Below are 13,342 nucleotides of genomic sequence, written 5' to 3' on the forward strand. Positions count from 1 at the left end.
GCCTTTAGGCAATTACGATCTTTACAAAATTCCTTGACCTTTGTATAATAGCTTGTTTCTCTAAAAATTGCTATTGACAGTAAGTGTTTCACCGAGGGTGAAAAAACACCCCTGCCTTAATAATAACCGTTGAAGACAGACTCGGGTAAAATGCATCATTAAGCTTTTCACAATATATAAGCAGAAGAAGCATTCACAGTAAATGTTCACAACAGTTGATCAGAACCTCCATGTAACCGCCTAAATATAGTGACTACAGCCAATGGTATCTCTTAGCACAGGGTCCCAGAGGGGATGCATTCCAGACCGTTCAGAAAAAATCTCCTACGGGCACCTGCTGCACTGGGAAGGGCTCAGACAAGGCACACCAGCCCTACTTTGTGCCAACTGATGTGTGCACCCAGAATTTACCTCTGCCCCTGCAGAAATACAGTAACAATAAACCAGGCAAAACCTCTTTTGTGGCTTCTATATTCAGAGGAGCCCAGCCGTAAAGAGGATATCGTGTTTATGCCTTTTCTCATGTTCAGAAGTTAGGTTGATACATGTTACTCTTAGGATGCAAAGCAGATTTATAGATTGGTTTTTTTCGTTGGGGTTTTGGTGGGGGTTTTTTTGGATGGTTGGTTGGTGTTTTGGTTTTTTTTGATTTTTGTTTTTTTTTTTAATTTGCCAAAACTCCCTGGTAAGCTATTATTTGTGCTTATCACCTCAAGAATTAAAGTCACACTTTTTCTGTTTGTCAATAATCTAATCTAAATTGGGATGTGTTTGACATATATATTCCTCAGTGCATCCGGAATAAGGGTGGGTAAATACCATGCTTACTACAATCCCTACTGGACTGCATAAGTAGCACCTGACAAATAGATGAGGACCGAGCAAACAAAATCCAGGAGCACTGTTGGCATAAGTGGCATTAACACTGTATTTTTTATTTAACAGTTTGTGGACCTTGGCATGGATTAGATATGACCTGTTCAATTTACTGACAACTCACTTAGAAGGTGTGTTTAAGCAGAGAAGCTGCATTCTGTTGGAGCTGCATGTCTCTATGGCTTCTGGTTTCATTTGTAGGAATAGCTGAGTATCTGCTGTTCTGCAGCCTTCCCAGCATGGTTGTTTCTTTCCTTTAGGCAGGCAATAGTATGTAGAAGACAGAATCCTCAATCTGTAGGACCAGAGGGTTAGGGGTTTTTTATACATTTGTGCTTTGTTGATAGAAGTAAAGATATACATAAAATGTAAGGAATATACTTACCATCAAAATTGTCATTTGGGACATAATAAATCCCTTCAAAAATAATATGTCCTTCCACCTCTATTTAGTGAGGTTTGAAATACATATATAATTATTATTAGGACTAGAAAAACTAGCTTGCTGGTCAGCTATTAAAGGCCTGATGCTTGCATTTCTGTTCTGCAATATGACAAAAAAAAATTATTTACTACCCAAACTGCCTGAACTTCAGATTCCTGGCTGTTGCAAAGGGCGTTTATAATTATTTTCACAAAATACACTACTAGGTAAAGCAGAGAGTGGTGACTATGGTTTGGCTGCTTAACAGACACTGCTATAAATGGCTCTTCTCTAATGTATTGTCACTTTTGATATGTGCCAGATTGAATCCTTTTCAGTTAAGGAAGTGTCTCTTCGTTGTCCTGTGTAATTCATCTCCTACCTTACTTGTTTTCCAGAGGAAGCAGCTCTGCCAGTCTGTCAAAAACACCAGTTTCCTGTAAAAGCACTGGAAGACCATTTAGTTCTGTGCAGCCTCTGCAGCAGCTGAAGTTGGAGGAGGAGAAAGACATCTGACCTGGCCATAGGAAGACACTGTATGACAAGAGTTTCACCTGGTTGAGTAGGTTTTTTTGGGGTTTTTTTTTTTTTCCTTCTTTGCAGCTGTACATTTAAAAAAACCAAGTGTTCAGTCTAACCAGAAGCTCCTGCTAACGGCTTTTCATTAGAATGTACTGATTTTTCAAAACTGAAGTGTTAGTTTTCACAGCAATCTAGTCAAACATAGGCTCACAAGAAACACCTTTCTACCTCAGTTTTCCCTGCCATGCTACTTGGGGCAGAGAAAGTTTCAAAAGTGGTGATTCTGAGCCAGAAAACAGTCAAATCAACAAAACTCTGCATGAAAGGGGAAGCCTGGGTCCTGTGACAGAAGGCAGGGCTGCACAGCTCCAGTTGCCCTGGGGAGCTGGGTACCCAACAGCTTCATACCTTGTGAGCAAGTGACCCAGGTTTCCACATCCTTGCTTCTGTTTGCAAAGCAGAGAAACTCCAAGTTGGAAGCCTAACCTCTCTGGACACCCCTCAGCCAGTCACACTGTGAAAAGGATTTCGGATCCTAAAACCTTGGGCTCCCAGCAAGTTGCAGAAGTATTTCTGGAGAGATGAGCATGTGAGCTGCAAGAAACAAGATATTTTCATCCAACAAGTTTTATATCTAGACCAATTCTTTTTAAATAATGTCACTATTTTTTTATTAGTAAAAAAGGCCACTTGCAAATTTTTCATATGCTCCAGTAAAACCTATTTCATACACATGGTGAAATACAATCTCTGAAGCTGAAAATGTGTAGTTTAATTTGACTGCACAGCTTTTTTTGGTCAGATTTTTTTTCATTAGAAAAGAAATAACTTTAGGTGGAAGGGACCCTTGCTGACAGCTTATCTTGTGAACCAAACCTTTCTGAGCCAGTTTATGAATATGTATGGTTGAAAACCTTAAAGCTTTCCACCTTTAAGGGTATTATTTTTGCCTAGTGCACTAATCCTCTGCCTCTGGAGAGCTAATCCAAATCTTGGCCTGGTCACACACAGATAACCCTTTTTGTTTCCCCAAGGAGACAAGTTACATGAGTGGCAGCTTCTCTTTAATGGGAGAGCCCAAAGTATGGAAGAAACTGGCTTCAGAGTTCTGCAGTACACTAAGCCACTGTGAAAAAGATAAGCCACTGTCTCCTACTGCTCCATCTTCTTCTGCCGACTTACTGAAAAGCAGCCCTACCCATGCACTTTTAAAACCACTGCTTCGAAAGTCTTTTTGCTATATTTTGTGGTTGTTGTTTACCCATAATAATGAAGGATCAGCTGCAGCAAGCAGGTGCCGTAACTTCGCTTGCAATCTCAGCACTGTCTAGAAGCTGTCAATGCCTGCCGTGCTCACCATGCTTCATTGTCTGGTGCCCCTGAAAGAAAGGAGAACCCTTAGGTAAGGACTGTTGACCATTTAGTCTACATCTTTTTCCACTGAATACCAAATAAATACTAAAGTCTCTTTAATGTTCAGTAATTTTGCCACTTGAAACTTGTTTCTGCTATGAAAACCAAAAAAAACCCACATTCAGAACAGCTAGACAATTGTAGCTTTTACAGCTTGCTGTTCCCTAGAATTTTCTTGCAGTTGCCTTACGTCTTCTCTTACACTGATTTGTTGTAATCATTAAATATAATTGATATTTTCTTTGGAGCAGGGGATATTTTTCTTCTCTCTGTGAGACAAGTTTGAGAAGAGAGTTAATATCTTTTATTAAAGAAACTGATAAAGTTAGGACAGAAGAAAAAAAAAAAGAGCTTTCACGCATACAAGCTGTAGGGAGCAACATTTTTATTGCACGCGCCTTTATGGAGAAAGCTTAAAACTTAAGTAGAGCCTCTGGAAAGTGCTATAAAAAATGGACAGGAATATAAACTGTTCTTAATTCAAGTAACATTTTTCATATCTAGACTGCCACTCAAGGATCTCTGTAGACTATAGATCTTTTTAAGGGAAAGAAACCTTCTCAGTACCGATTACCATTTCACAATTACTAGCATCTACTGCAAGACAGTATCTTATGGTGGTATTTAATACAAAAAGAACATTTTTCATCTACTAATGGAGCAGAAGTGTTCAGAGATCTCATAATTTCATTTATGTGTGTGTATACATGTATGTTAGGAACACTTCTAAACCATAGTGTACTTTCTGATACTCTGCTTTACGGTGCATGAAAGCTAAACAAATTAGCGATACACAGAGTTGTGCCACAATAAGCTCAGCAATCATACCAGTTAACTGATTTTTAATTAGGATGAAACAGTGTTACATCTCAGTTACACAGTGTTTTCTCATCGTTGTATGGGGCTTTAGCAGATGAAGGTACGGTCCATAAAGGGCCAAGTTATCTCCTCTAAGAAAAGCCTAAGCACTCTTCAAATAAATAAATAAAAAGTAACATCAAAATCGTAATGAACTGCAACATGATGTACTCAAGCAGTAGCTAACGCAACAGTCGTATGCAGCTTACTGTCTCTGCAGTGATTGCTTCTGTGAGAACAACAGACCATAACTGAGAAGATAGCAGAAGGGGAGCACAGGTGCAAGAGTGAGTAGATCGAAAGGGCTGTTCCACAGCCGTATGTCAAATAATAGAAAGATTCAAGTGGCTATTTTTGCAGCACAGTGCTAAAAATACCATTGCTCATTGCTGCCTCTCTGTAATGCCTTTATACTTGCAAATGTCAACATCAAAACCAGACCAATCAATTGACAGATAAATGTCTGTCTTTTCTATCTGACTCCAATCTTTTTCTTTCACTCCTCCTCCCCTTTCAAAGCCCTGTGGATTTTGTGTCGTTTGATCCAGTCACAGAGCAAGCAAATGGAAGCTTCAAAGAACTTGCTCATCTGAGAAAACAGGAGGATGAGACAGAAGAATGGATGATAGATAACAGCTACTAAGACAAGACAGGACGCGTGATAAAGCTGTATACAATTTGAAGGTTTTATGGTTGCCTTGCTGTGACAAAACTTATAGATCATCACTTGACGTGGCTAATGCCATCATCTTAATGATCCATTGCTAGGAACTATCACATCATCATCATACACAGCAATTGTTATGAATGGGTACTTATTGTTTGTCCAATAATAGGTACCTACCTTTGTATGGAGATGTTGTGCAAAGGACTCTATTAATTTTGCAAAGAAGCACTGGCTCTGTTGCCATGGGTGAAAGACAAAAAAAACCCCAGCTGTTGAAAAGAAAGGGGTTGAATAAAGGTAAGTATACAAATAGCAAAAGACAGCTGGAAAAAAATGATCCATGCAAAATTTGCCTACAAAAATATTAAAGAGAGTATTATGGATAAGCAGGAAAAATACACAGTTTATAAAACTATGTTTCAAATGTCTCTTATGCTGTGTTGCTCTCCATATCAGCCATCTTCTTTTCCAAGACAGCCCCTTCACTTAGCAGGAATCATGGTTCAGCTGCTTCTGCCTGAAAATAATTTCAAATTGAACACTCTAGCAGAAGATTTCCTCCCCCTCCCTGGCTATTACAGTTGTTGCAGCCCATGGTAGCACAAACTGTAAAAGCTAAAAACGGTTGAATAGGCACACAGCAGACCCACCGGGGTGTGGTGTAAGGTTTTGTGTTACTGTCTTTTCAGAGGAAGAGACCTGTGCTGGCCCTCTACTACGTTTTTTATAAATACCTTTTTTTTTCAGGTTTTGGGTTGCACCCCTCCTTCCAGCATGCTAGTCCTATTACCAATATGATACTTAAGTCTGCTTCCAGAAAATCAGACCCACAGGGAATTTCACAAAGAGATCCTCTAATGCATACTTCCTGTAGTGATTTATTCTCCAAGATTGATCGGATTTCAGATCAATTTTTGGAGCATGACAAATACTTTCTGGATTTGGGATGCGCGGTAACTTGACCTTCAAAAGGTTGTTTTCTTTCATCATTAGTAGCATTACTTGTACGCACCAGAGCCATGCATTTTCTTTTTCCCAGATGCCTGAATGTTTGCTATGTATTGCCTGTTTTACAGAAAAAGATGAGACAGCAGAAAGCAATCGCCACAGCAGTCGAGGAACCTAAACTTCTGCATACTACTAAGATTAATAATTGGGTTTCTTTCAGATTTTGGAGATCACACCCAGACCGATGAATGGATTAAGTGAGATCATGCTAGAAATATTTGCTGAAGATAATAAATTCCAGTCTGTTACTTAGCACAGGCCCTCTTTTCATCACTTACATGAAGTCTGATCACCCCAGTTTGCCTTCCCACTTTTTATGAATTAGGAAATGACTGTCTCAAGAAGAGGGGCACCTGCCCAGGAGCTGTCACAGTTAGAAGAGAACTGTAAGTGTGTGGCATGAAAAGGGGCCAGTGTAACAAGATCTAAATAATCTGAAGAATTACTGTAGAATATGGGAGCACAGTTGTAAAATACCTTGTATTTTTTCCCTGATTGTCAGGTTAAAAGATTTTGTCACTCCAATTGTGGTAAGCAGGACAAATTTTAAGCTCCTTTAGATGGTGCCTGCTTCCACTGAATAGCATGCAAGCAATTACTACATACAGCTTTTGCTACACTATAGCCAGACCCAGGATGAGCACAGGGAACAACAGGGAACAACAGGGAACAACAGGGAACAACAGGGAACAACAGGGAACAACAGGGAACAACAGGGAACAACAGGGAACAACAGGGAACAACAGGGAACAACAGGGAACAACAGGGAACAACAGGGAACAACAGGGAACAACAGGGAACAACAGGGAACAACAGGGAACAACAGGGAACAACAGGGAACAACAGGGAACAACAGGGAACAACAGGGAACAACAGGGAACAACAGGGAACAACAGGGAACAACAGGGAACAACAGGGAACAACAGGGAACAACAGGGAACAACAGGGAACAACAGGGAACAACAGGGAACAACAGGGAACAACAGGGAACAACAGGGAACAACAGGGAACAACAGGGAACAACAGGGAACAACAGGGAACAACAGGGAACAACAGGGAACAACAGGGAACAACAGGGAACAACAGGGAACAACAGGGAACAACAGGGAACAACAGGGAACAACAGGGAACAACAGGGAACAACAGGGAACAACAGGGAACAACAGGGAACAACAGGGAACAACAGGGAACAACAGGGAACAACAGGGAACAACAGGGAACAACAGGGAACAACAGGGAACAACAGGGAACAACAGGGAACAACAGGGAACAACAGGGAACAACAGGGAACAACAGGGAACAACAGGGAACAACAGGGAACAACAGGGAACAACAGGGAACAACAGGGAACAACAGGGAACAACAGGGAACAACAGGGAACAACAGGGAACAACAGGGAACAACAGGGAACAACAGGGAACAACAGGGAACAACAGGGAACAACAGGGAACAACAGGGAACAACAGGGAACAACAGGGAACAACAGGGAACAACAGGGAACAACAGGGAACAACAGGGAACAACAGGGAACAACAGGGAACAACAGGGAACAACAGGGAACAACAGGGAACAACAGGGAACAACAGGGAACAACAGGGAACAACAGGGAACAACAGGGAACAACAGGGAACAACAGGGAACAACAGGGAACAACAGGGAACAACAGGGAACAACAGGGAACAACAGGGAACAACAGGGAACAACAGGGAACAACAGGGAACAACAGGGAACAACAGGGAACAACAGGGAACAACAGGGAACAACAGGGAACAACAGGGAACAACAGGGAACAACAGGGAACAACAGGGAACAACAGGGAACAACAGGGAACAACAGGGAACAACAGGGAACAACAGGGAACAACAGGGAACAACAGGGAACAACAGGGAACAACAGGGAACAACAGGGAACAACAGGGAACAACAGGGAACAACAGGGAACAACAGGGAACAACAGGGAACAACAGGGAACAACAGGGAACAACAGGGAACAACAGGGAACAACAGGGAACAACAGGGAACAACAGGGAACAACAGGGAACAACAGGGAACAACAGGGAACAACAGGGAACAACAGGGAACAACAGGGAACAACAGGGAACAACAGGGAACAACAGGGAACAACAGGGAACAACAGGGAACAACAGGGAACAACAGGGAACAACAGGGAACAACAGGGAACAACAGGGAACAACAGGGAACAACAGGGAACAACAGGGAACAACAGGGAACAACAGGGAACAACAGGGAACAACAGGGAACAACAGGGAACAACAGGGAACAACAGGGAACAACAGGGAACAACAGGGAACAACAGGGAACAACAGGGAACAACAGGGAACAACAGGGAACAACAGGGAACAACAGGGAACAACAGGGAACAACAGGGAACAACAGGGAACAACAGGGAACAACAGGGAACAACAGGGAACAACAGGGAACAACAGGGAACAACAGGGAACAACAGGGAACAACAGGGAACAACAGGGAACAACAGGGAACAACAGGGAACAACAGGGAACAACAGGGAACAACAGGGAACAACAGGGAACAACAGGGAACAACAGGGAACAACAGGGAACAACAGGGAACAACAGGGAACAACAGGGAACAACAGGGAACAACAGGGAACAACAGGGAACAACAGGGAACAACAGGGAACAACAGGGAACAACAGGGAACAACAGGGAACAACAGGGAACAACAGGGAACAACAGGGAACAACAGGGAACAACAGGGAACAACAGGGAACAACAGGGAACAACAGGGAACAACAGGGAACAACAGGGAACAACAGGGAACAACAGGGAACAACAGGGAACAACAGGGAACAACAGGGAACAACAGGGAACAACAGGGAACAACAGGGAACAACAGGGAACAACAGGGAACAACAGGGAACAACAGGGAACAACAGGGAACAACAGGGAACAACAGGGAACAACAGGGAACAACAGGGAACAACAGGGAACAACAGGGAACAACAGGGAACAACAGGGAACAACAGGGAACAACAGGGAACAACAGGGAACAACAGGGAACAACAGGGAACAACAGGGAACAACAGGGAACAACAGGGAACAACAGGGAACAACAGGGAACAACAGGGAACAACAGGGAACAACAGGGAACAACAGGGAACAACAGGGAACAACAGGGAACAACAGGGAACAACAGGGAACAACAGGGAACAACAGGGAACAACAGGGAACAACAGGGAACAACAGGGAACAACAGGGAACAACAAAAAGAAAGAGGAGGAAAGGGAATAGAACAATGAATAAAATCAGTCAACTCAAACATTTTGATAATACTGAAAAGGTAAGTGGCACATGCTTTTTTTTGTCATAGAAAGTCACTATAGATGGCAATGATAACCGTTCTAACCGCAATAATGCCAAGAAGAGGAGTAACACCCACAGAGATAAGTGTCTGCATCAATCTCTCCCAATTATAGGCCAGCTGTTCCGTTCAGCACATCTCCACAGAAGATTAAAACTAGAAGCTGGAACGTAGAAGCAAGAAATCAGACCTTAAATCTCAAGAGTGCATCGCTAACCAGTCACCCAGCCTGACTTTTGAAACAGCCTTTGAAATGTTACTTGGAAAATCAGAGTCTCCTACAGCACAGAAGGCATAGAAGGAGGGGGGGAATGTTTAATGCTTTGTTTCAAAGCGGGATGTGTGAGCCTCAGATTTTGAAGTCCAACATTTTAGTTATGTTTAGAAATACAAGTTACATCACAAAATTAACAAAAGTGAAGTTCGAACCAAACATAGTCATAGAACCAATCCTGGGCACAGAAACCCTTTCCTTTAACACCATGTAATTTCTCACCGAAATGAACACCATCTAGAGGAGTTCTTACAGCTTTTTAAAACAGCCATTATGACAGCTGTACTTAAAGTACCAATTCTTAATCTGAAGGATGCTAGGTAGCTTCATTCAAGGTATTGCTGCATTTCTGGCATTTTACAATTGGTTATGGCCACCAAATAGTTCAAACCTATAAGGCAAAAGTATAGACCAGCCAGTCAGACACACAATTTACATTTCCTAAATGACTACAGATAGAAACATCCCCCTAAACCTGAGTGTTAGTGGTTCCAGTGCCGATTCATGGTGGCACATACAGAATTTCCTTTGCTGAGCTAACACAGGTCAGTTTGAATGCCTTCCCCAGCTCTCCACATGGGCCTCCCCTGCAGCCCAACAGGGGCACGTGGTGGGAAGGAGGCTCGGAAACCCTTTTAAAAGAAACCTGCTAGCAAGATGGGGAACAAGATAATCGCAGGCATCATCGTCACTGGAAGTCATTCCCACTTCCGCAGCCTCTCATGGGAACAGCAGTAAAAGAGACATAGCTGCATTTTGACTTTTTTTTTTTTTCTCTTTTCTTATCTTTTAATTTCAGTCTAAAGAGCAGTGTAACACTTAGAAATAACAGCATTACTCTCTAACACTTCGTCTGGTGTGTGTTTGTACACCTCAAGAATCTCATTTAACTTTAGTCCTTGCTGAAGGAAAGGTGTTTCAGCTAGGCTTTATTTAATCAATACATTAATAATATATACTCTTTTTTTTCCCTACGGAAAATAAATCTTTTTTTGTAACCACACAATCTGTCTTCACTCTCATCCTCAAAGTCCCACTCAGTCCCTAAGGAGGAAATTTGTGTGGCATTAAGGAGCTGTGTGGAGATTTAAGCCTGGCCCTGGTCACAGGAATGGTAGCAGTGAACTCCCAGACGCAGGGCACTCTCCCACCATTCCCCATCAATGCTGACCAGGTCATACTGTGTTTCTGTTATAAGGCAACTGCTGTGCACAGCCAGGAATTTCTTGGATTGGGAAAGACTGGCAGAGGACATAGCTCTGAAATGCAAGCCGTATTCTCTGACACTTGAGAGTCACAACAGCGATTGTGAGAATTTAAAGCAGCTGAGTGAGTTTTAACTGCAGAGAATTTTTCCTTATTATGTGGACAGACATAAAAATTCCAACCACAGCAAACATATTATGCTTGATCTTAGTTTGGTTTTCAAAGTGAGGAACAATGTTGTAAGTCAGAGTCCTGAAAAGTCCTCGAGACACTGCAGGAGAGAATGTCATGAATACACAACCCAAAACGCAAAATAGAAACATTTTGAGATTGCATTCACAACTCCTAGTTCCCAAAGGTAAAGCACAGTAAGTAAACAAACCGAAAGCAAAATGCTCTTCCAACTCCCTTTCAAGACAATATTACCTGTCTGAATCTCTCTCGCCGTGCTAAATTTCCACTACACATCAGTACTTTGTCATTTTGTCACCATTTGAAACATTGTCATTTTAAATTATATGACAGTCACAAAGAAAGTACCTGATGTGTCCAAATGATGAACCACCAACTCCTGCCAAAACCGATAAAAAGTGGCAACAATTATTTTCTGCTGGGTAAACTGCTTCATTTCTGTATTACTGAAGACTCCTTTCATAGCTGAAAAATGGCATGTTAGCAGCCCGGGACCATTTGCAGTCTTCAAACCCTCCCTTTCCCCCTCCCATTTCTAGGCTCTCCCCCTTGCCCAGCCAAGTTTAAAAATCTGATGGAAGTTTTAATCTTTGCATTTTTTCCAGCATCCCTTCCAACAGTTTCTGCTCCCAAGTCATTCATGACTATTTAGCATGTACCTCAAAGAACTGTGTAGTGAACCATCTGCAAAAATGGTACAGATTATACAGACTGTGGAAACAAACAGGTGTTTGTCTCATCATCCCACTGAACATCTGAGAGATAACTGAAACAACAGCTGCCCATCATCTGTGGGAAAAAACACACCACGTTGCAAATTGACTTGGCCCCAGCGACACTTTAAAGCCAGGAATGGGGAACATGTGCTCCAAGCATAGGCAAAAAATGTTATTTCATCGCAGAGCATAAGACTGTAAAAGCACAATACTGGGACAGAGTGAAAAAAAAACTAAAAACACACAAAAGAACAGAAATATTCAAACGTTCATTAGCATAAGTGCAAATTGAAGTGAAACACTTGAAAAACTGGTAGTGCCAAGGGATTTTACAGGTACTACTACAGGACTTGGTATTTTAAAAAAAAATCTCCAGTGTGAAACAGTCTGAACAAGCAACATGTCCCCGAGGTATCTCAATTGCTTTTTTTAAACTATTGGTAAAATGCTTTTGTTTGTTTACCATGCGCTTACAAATCACCCTACACCAGACAACTAGCGATCTGTTACATGTACTACAGGAGTTATTTATGTCAAATGTCTCTGCAGCCTGTATTGTTGCACATGAATCCAGTCACCGAGAAGGCAGGACGCCCTAATCCCAATGCTGGGTTCCCTACTAAAGCACAGGATGCCTGGAAAAAACAAGCTACCTTTGTGACTAGTCAGTCCTATGCAATTTTTTTTACTCCTGGCATGTAATGTACAGCTCAGAGATCTGCTTTCTTTGAGGACCATTACCATGATCTCCCTTCTGTCCCAGAGTGCTGCAGAATTTAGATTTTTGGGTGAGTAATTCTGTAAAGGGCCCCTTCCAGCAAGAACTGTTGAGTATAAGAAATTATTTTCTTTTTTTTTTTTACCTACACTAAATTTTATACAGAAAAAAAGATAGATTTTTGTCTGAAGTGGTTCTTCTTGTAGCTGAACTAATTTAATTTAGCAAACTAAGAAAAAAAAAAACCACCAACAACTTTGGCCTGTGAGGTCTCTGATGCAATTTTGGGCATTTGCATGACATATCTACATGCAGTGTGGTTCTAAAAACAAGCAAGGGAATTATAAACTGGGCATATGCTTTCAAACTAGGATTTCCTTAAAGTGGTTGCTACATAGCTGCTAAAAAAATACCTTATACTTTTTATTATTATTATTATTTTCTCCTTTGTGAACAGAAAGATCCTGCTAGTTCTTGAAAGGTGAACATAGCATTTCACCACTTACCAGCTCAAGGTGATGGCCTACACTTGCACTCCCAGACCTCTTCATGTAACATCCCCTGAAGATGGTAGCTGCCACTTCTCTAGCTGAGAGGCTTTCCTCTTCCAAAAGATCTTCAGCCTCTAATCTGCAGAGTTACACAAAAGCAGATGAAACCAGTTAAAAAAGTTACAGCAGCATAAAGAAGCCTGATAAATAGGGTCACGCTGAGTTCTGTGCTGTCATGTCTAGACCAGTTACGACACTGCTCTCATCTGTCAGGTTACAGTTTGCCCTACGAGAGAATAAAACTATATGGGCCGTTCCTGACTGATTTCAGATTTCTGGCCATCATCTCTGTATTACAGTAAATTCCTCAGCAAAAAAGGAAAGCATTGATGATGCCACATCCAGAGCTGTAATACTCTGTAAGTGGGTTTTGCGGCCAGATGATTTTCTGTGCCAGTTTTTGAAAAGCATCACCACAATGGACACTTGAACATTAGCAAGTGTTCCTTCATTTCGCTTTCGTGTCCCCACCAATCACCGTGGTATAACATAGCCCCTTTTAGTGGAAAACTATTTAAGGGGTTTGCACCTATCAAGGTTGTTTGATTTGATTTAGCAGACCAAGAACTAAAGCTG

At 41.7% G+C, this 13,342-nt stretch overlaps 1 long non-coding RNA gene across 1 annotated transcript; it reads right to left on the reverse strand.

Annotated features, from left to right (window-relative positions):
• Nucleotides 1-718: 718 nt before the first annotated feature.
• Nucleotides 719-12,839, reverse strand: LOC121092927. The gene is made up of 8 exons (XR_005829426.1): nt 12,722-12,839; nt 11,130-11,160; nt 9,188-9,272; nt 4,938-5,029; nt 3,084-3,201; nt 2,231-2,416; nt 1,683-1,903; nt 719-1,171 (listed from the first exon to the last, which is right to left on the reverse strand). It is a non-coding gene; the product is annotated as an uncharacterized LOC121092927 (long non-coding RNA).
• Nucleotides 12,840-13,342: the final 503 nt, after the last annotated feature.

Source organism: Falco naumanni, chromosome 8 (genome assembly GCF_017639655.2).
Source record: "Falco naumanni isolate bFalNau1 chromosome 8, bFalNau1.pat, whole genome shotgun sequence".
NCBI classification, from domain to species: Eukaryota; Metazoa; Chordata; class Aves; order Falconiformes; family Falconidae; genus Falco; species Falco naumanni.